This window comes from Fukomys damarensis, unplaced genomic scaffold, assembly GCF_012274545.1.
Source record: "Fukomys damarensis isolate Sample0158 unplaced genomic scaffold, DMR_v1.0_HiC HiC_scaffold_20, whole genome shotgun sequence".
Classification (NCBI taxonomy): domain Eukaryota; kingdom Metazoa; phylum Chordata; class Mammalia; order Rodentia; family Bathyergidae; genus Fukomys; species Fukomys damarensis.
Window position 1 is genome coordinate 30,476,482 of NW_022900932.1, and position 7,358 is coordinate 30,483,839.

Here is a 7,358-nt window from a genome sequence, read left to right on the forward strand (position 1 = left end):
GAGAGAGAGGCCCAAACCAAGCACAGAACATTCTTTTACAAAGAAGCTACAATGGTATTGGCATAAAACAGGCATATAGACCGATGGAGCAGATGTCCCAGAAATAAACCTCTGCATCTATGACCGACCAATTCTCAAGAAAGGAGCCAAGCACACAAATTGGAGAAAAGACAGCATCTTATAACAAATGATGGTGGGGAAACAGGCCACATATAGAAGATTGAAACTAGACCCCTGTCTCTCACTCAACTCAAAAAGCAACTAAAAATTGATGAAAGATCTTAATTTAAGACCTGAAACTTTGAAATTGCTAGAAGAAAACATATGTGAAACACTTCAATATATTGTCACAGATAATGATTTCCTGAATCAGACTCCAATAGCTCAGGAAAAAAGAGCAAAAATTGACAGATAGGACACCCCATTAAAAAGCTTGACCACAACAAAGGAAAGAAGCAGCAGAGTGAAGAGACAACCTAAGGAGTGGAAGCAAATATTTGCCAGCTATTCACCTAACCAAAGATTAACATCCAGAAATATAAGAATTAAAAAAAAAATCAAAGAACTAGTAATCCAATCAGAAATAGGCAAGTGATCTGAACATACATTTCTCAAAAGAAAGAAAATATATAGCCAGGAATGGTGATGTATGCCTGTAATCCCAGCTATGCAGAATCTGAGGCAGGTGGATCCCAAGTTTGAAGCCAGCTGGGGCAACTTAGTAAGCTTGTCTCTAAATAAAAAGCAAAAGAGGCTGGGATAGAGCTCAGTGTTATAGCATTTGCCTAGCATGTGTGATGCTCTGGGTTAGATTGCAGGACCGTGGGGTGTGGGGGTGTGAGGGGGAGGAAAACAAGACTATTGTGTGACAAATGCAAATGTATCTTTGTCTTTGGAGATTTCCTTATGGGTTGTTCAGGATTCACACTTTGTGTGCAGATGCCTAAAAGCCTTCGTCTCCGAGCTCAATTTATCTCTGAGGTCATCATGTCTAATATAGAACTAGGACTTCACTGCAGTGAATATTTAATCACTATTACTGGCATTCTGATTTTTGATTGATGCTTTGGTAGAAAGTTAGATAGAGGTTCCATCTTGAGGGAGGGAGATAGTCCTTGAAAAATAATGGAGAGTAGAAAGATTGTGAAGAAACTGAGAAGTGAGCATTGTGAAGAACTGCAATTGAGGGTAATAATAATAATAATAATAATAATAATAATAATAATAAATAATACATGGCTTCTTGGCACACTATGTACCACACATCTGTGTTGAGTGCTTTAGATATTATTACCTGGCTTGCTCCTCATAACTACACTCTGAAGTAGCTATTGTCTTCCCTATTTTACACACACAGAGCTTGAAGTTTATAGGACTTAACTAATTATGCTAAGGGTCAGGCAAGCTATATAAGAAAGATGGGACCAAGATCTGTCCATAGTTAATAGATGAGACCAACTTTGTCAATAGTTACCTCATATAGGAAGAAGAAAAGTAGTAGGAAAAGAAGCAAAAGAAATGTAGTATCATGAGGCATGGCTGAAAAATACGGTGTTTCAATTTTTAAAATTTATTAAATAAAAGACACATTGCCATTAGTCTGCCTTAAAATGCTCCCCTTCGCTTCAAACATTTATCCCATCACTCTGGCCATTTTCTGAAGCGGTTCTGAAAGTCTTTCATGAGTGATTGTCTTTATTTGTGTTACGGCCGCCTTGATGTCCCAACTAGATTCAAAACGTTTCCCTTTCATGGTCATTTTGACTTTTGGGAAGAGCCAGAAGTCATATGGTGCCAGATGGGGAAAGGGTGGATGAGGACGTACCATACACAGTGTTTTCAGGAGCTTGCCCTTCTCTTGATGAGCACTCAGCAGCAGGATTCATTGCATTTTTGATAAAGACACTCACTCACAAAAGAGGACTTCTGTGTGTTACATTTATGTACAAAACTCCCACGATGAATATAATCATTATGTACAGCAAATGTGCATAAGAAAGAATCTAAAAAAGAAGTGAATAAAGAGGGGCACTTTCAGAACTGCTTCTGGGGATGAGGGGAGACAGGAGGGCAGGAAAAGGAAGTGGAAGTAAAAAATGGTTAGGATGAGATATGTATATGTGCAAATTCCCTGAAGGAATGCAATTATTATATATCACAGACACATTCTAATAAAAAGGAAACTTTAAAGAAGAAAGAAAGTGGCAAGAACAGTAACTGTGCTTGAAGTGAGGGGAGTATTTTGGGGGGGATTAATGGCGATGTGGCTTTTACTATAACAATATTTAAAACTTTTTAAACATTCACCATATAATTTGATTGTATCCTGTATCTATCCTCTTCCTGCAACAAATAAAGTTGGACAGAAAAAACCCAGGAGAGAAATTTCACTGTAATTGGAGGAGGTTGAAAGGCCAAAGGGAATTCTGATATTTTGAGAGATTTACTTATTCTCCAAGATCACTGGAATAGGAAAGGGAAGGTCAGAAATGTCTCAGGGAAACAAACAAACAAGCAAACAAACAACTCCTCCGAAGATTGGCTGTGGCTGGGATTAGTTTTCAAGTCAGCTCGTCCTCGGGAATTCTCAAGGTGAAACTCTGATGTGAAATGCCATTTGCCTACTTCTGAACAGGCTACGATGAAGGAGAGTGGTGTGAGGCTTGTGGTTTACATGTGAAGCATCTGAGCCATAATGAGATCTGAAGAACAGCTATTCTAGGAAATAGCACAAAGCAGCAGGCCAAAGATTGCTCACATATGTCATTGTTTAGGAAAGAAATTGTCATTGGAGATAATATGATTAGGTTGAAGACATAGTATAGAAAATCAACATAATTTAATCCAAGGCAGATATTTGATATGCAACGTGGGGATATGAAGGCTTGTGGCACTGTGAGAAGAGAGTCCTAAAATAAACACTCTGAAATCTTATATCCCGTTAGAGGCTATTTTAGGTATTGTGGATTCCGAGATATGTATCATGAATGGAAGTCCAAGGCAGCTGTCAGTTCGGATCCATTAAAAGATAAAATTATAACAATTTAATTTAAAGTTAGTAATTGGCTTTATTTTCAGTGCTAGAATGGAGCAACACTTCATTCCATAAAATAGAGTAAGTATTCTAGTGGGTTGAGCAGAGAAGGTTGATTTTATAGATAGAGAAATGCTGAAGATAGCAGAAACAAAGATTGGTCCTTTCTAAGTTCCCTTTGTTGAAAGGTTGGAACAGAAAAGTGGAACAGAACTGGTTAACGTTATGTTACTTTGGGTTACCTTTTCTTGTAAGGGTGCTGCAGAAGGAACTTCATTATCATGCCAATTGAAAGGAGCTTGTTTGGGAAATTTGGCTGTTATCGATCTCTCCTGGTTTCTTGGGAGATCAGATACCAACTTACACTGGTTTCCTTTGGTGATGTGGAACTTTGGCAGGGGTCACTCCATTTTGACTTTTAGTCTGGGCTATTGGGAGACAGATTGGAGCCTAATCCAAAACAATGGCGCCCTACAATCTTATGCTTACGTGCTTTAGACAAGAAAGAAATGAACCAATCAGCACATGAAAGCCATGCCAAATGACCTATTGTCTCCAAAGTCACAACAAAACAATAATAAGGACAAAATAACAGAAGTGAAAGAGACATTATCCAGATGCCACAGGTTCAGAGACACACAAAAGACAGATAAAGAAAGAAATTTATAAATTTAAGGAGGAAAAAATAGAAGAAAGGACTTAAAAAAGGAAGAATAAGACCAGGGATTAAGCTCAATGGCACCGCCGCCTGCCTCATAAGTGCAAAGTCCTGAGATGGATCTCCAATACAAAAAAAAAAAAAGGAAGAATAGAGATACAGGAAGATACAGAAGAGGAAAAAAAAATTAAATTAGGTGCCACAATCCAAGGATGCTGAAGTCCTTTATACAAAACGTGTTACAGTTGCTTTACCCTATGAACATTCTACCACTGCCTTTTAATCCAGATTACTTACTATATTATTTGGTACTGGGAATCAAATTCCGACCTTGAGCTTGCAAAGCAGGCGCGGTACAACTGAGCTAAATCCCAGCCCCCAGATTACTTATATTACCTAATTCATTGTAAATGCTAGGTAAATAGTTATATTGTATTGTTTAGGGAATAATAACAAGGAAAAAGTGTATATGTTTAATATAGATATATTTTTCCCATCTATTCTTTTTTTTGGCGGGGGGGCAGTTGGGGATTGAACTCAGGGCATTATGTATTCTTTGAACATTTTCAATCTATGGTTGGTTGCATCTGAGGATGGGGAACAATAATATAGAGGGAAGACTGTACTTACATGTTCATATATAAGACAAGAAGTGATCTGGCTCTCAGGGAAGCTGAGGCAGGAGGATCACAAATTTAAGACTCCCCTGGGCAACTTAATGAGAGCTTGTTTAAGAGTAAAAAGAAAAAAGTGAAAAAGGCTGAGGATGTAGCTAGCTCAGTGGTAGAATGCTCCTGGGTTGGACCCTCAAAACTGGAAAGAAAAGAAGAGGTGATCTTTTGCTACGGAAAATACCGAGGGCTTCAAGTCAGTGTGCATCTGATTTCAGTTCTTACTCCTCCCTTGTTAATGGTATGACTTTTGTGAGGCATTTCACTTTTCAGGCTGTCTGTGAGTGGAAAATATTACCTATTTCATAGGGTTGCTGTGAAGATCACCTGAGATAATATTTGAGAAGTATTTTGTAATCTCCAAAGAACTTATGCTGATGTGATAGGCTTTATCAGTACAGAGGCTCTCATAAAAGGATCTGATAACTTGTTGTAACTAAGTGGGATTCAAGAAGAGTTCATGGCATTTGCATTTTTAGGAAAGCTGTCTTGAAATTGCATTTGATGCTGAGTTTTTTTATTGCTTGGCTGGTGTTCACACATTATTGTGGGTGAGGCTATTTATTTGCACTAGTGCCATTGAGCACACACCAAACAAGTCTTTTCTTTCCTGTGTACTTGGTATCTCAAGCCCTAGCTCATGTGTGACTTTTTCCATGCAGTGTTTTCCAACTATTGGTCCTCAAAAAAAGCTCCTTCAACTGGATCCTTCTGGAGTTTCCGCTTGTACGGCCTCTTCCAATGCAAATTATAATCCTCAAAGGTATGTTTCTTCCTCCCCTTCCTCCTCCTCTTGTACTGCTAGGACTCAAATGCAGGGCACATCACCACCAAAGTAAACAAGCACTGCCATGTTTGCCTTTTGTTCTATTTCATCCTTTGTGCTTTGATTTATATCTGTAAAATAACTTTTTGACTTGTAATACATCATAAATACTATATACACACAGAGAAAAAGATATACATCTAGATAATTGACTGTTTACCCTAGTCAAGCATCGTGAATGTTTGCAGTTCTTTTTATAAAACAGGAAAAATCAGACTCATCACTCTTTGGAAAATTAGAAAGTTAAGGCTACAGAAACATGTTCCACCCAGGAGTTGAGTTAGTTTAAACATTTCCTGTGGTTTAAGATATATTTGAAGGCAACGCAAGATTAGACATTTTATTTCATGGGGAGTTCTTTAAAGTTCTTACCTGTTAATATGAATTTTTCTGTGCCCACAGACAAAAGAAGAGTCTGGGATCCACATCCTTTGATCAGCTTACCATCTGGTGTTTGATTTTGCGTTTAGGGTTTACACTTTCTTTTCTTAGGACAGTAATTAAAATCTTTGGTTGAAACTACTTTGAAATAAAAATGGAACAATCCCTTTAGTCAACAGTACTTCAGTCTTTCTAATCTTGATGAAATAATAATGAGAAACTTGCTAAAAATAACGTAAACAAAAACAAGAAACAATTTGACCCACTGTGCTTCGTTATAGAAATATCTCCCTCTGGCTAGGACTCCCTCTGGTGGACACGGGGATCTCCACAGCTTTGCAATCCTCAATATGCTTTTCTCCTGCAAGGCTGATGTGAATGGAAGTGCTGGTTAATTGGAGAGATTAAAGGACAAGGGAGGAACAAGGACATGTGGGAATGTTTGGGCTGCTTCTCTCAGTTCAAAGTTTTCCAGCTTATCACCTTTGCATCGCGTGTTTATTGCTTTCATCCTTCTCCAGTTTCTGAGTCTTTAGACTCAGAGTGTTGATGAAAGGGTGTGATGAACAAAAACCCTTACAACCCAAATCAGTTATAGTTGGCTCATTATAGCTATGATTAAACTTTAGTTTATGGTCAAGAAAACGGCTTCTTTGAAATGGAAACAGTCATTACTACCTAGTTAGTAGAGTCCTATAGCACTCAGGCCGTTAAACAGCAGGGTGTCAGCGGATAACCATGAATAATGAAACACACTTACCATGTGTTGGGCACAATGCAAAGTACGCTGAATAAAAATTATGGGAAGCCATTGCTTTGGGATCTAAGAGACCAAACCAAGTTAAAATGAAATTACTTATGTTAAATGCTACCTTAGCAAACTTTAAGGAAGTAGACAGATTTCCAGATAGATCATCTTTTTTTTCTGAAAACAGATTCTCATCTACCTAAGCCAGCATAAGGAAATCTCCTCTCCTTTAGTCTGACTAAATGCTACCTTAGCAAACTTTAAGGAAGTAGACAGATTTCCAGATAGATCATCTTTTCTGAAAACAGATTCTCATCTACCTAAGCCAGCATAAGGAAATCTCCTCTCCTTTAGTCTGTACAAGAAAAGTAATCTGGTGTTGGTGGTGTAGCTCAGTGATAGACTGATTGTCTGCCACGTGTGAAGCCCTGGGTCTGTCCCTCAGCACTGGAGAACAAACAACAACTGATGTAACTAGTCGGTAGAATGAGGCTGCCTCAGTTTCACGATTTATTGATAAAAGCAAATCAGATATGTAACTACATGTGTTGTAAATTTCATCTTTTGATAAATGCTCCATATGCATTTTATTTTCATGATAGCTCTGTGAGATAGTCCTATTACACCTGTTTTATAGCAGCTCAGAGAGTTTCAATAACCTGACCAAGAGCCTTTAAGTCTTCGTTAAGAATCCCTCAGTGTGTTCATTAATAGTGAATACTGAGAATAGTCATGGTTAAATAATAGTCACTATTCAAATAAACCTTTTCAAAATTTCATTTTGGTGTAGCTTAATTTACAGCAGACATCTGCACTGCCATGTTTATTTCAGCCCTATTCACAATAGCCAAAAAATGGAAATAGTCTAAGTGTCCATCAACTGATGAATGGAAAAAGAAAATATGACACACACACACACACACACACACATATAATGGAATATTATTTAATCATAAAAAGAAAAAAATCCTGCCATTGGTGATAACAGGAATTGAACTAGGGATACTTATATTAAGTAAAACAACCCAGGCAATGAAAGA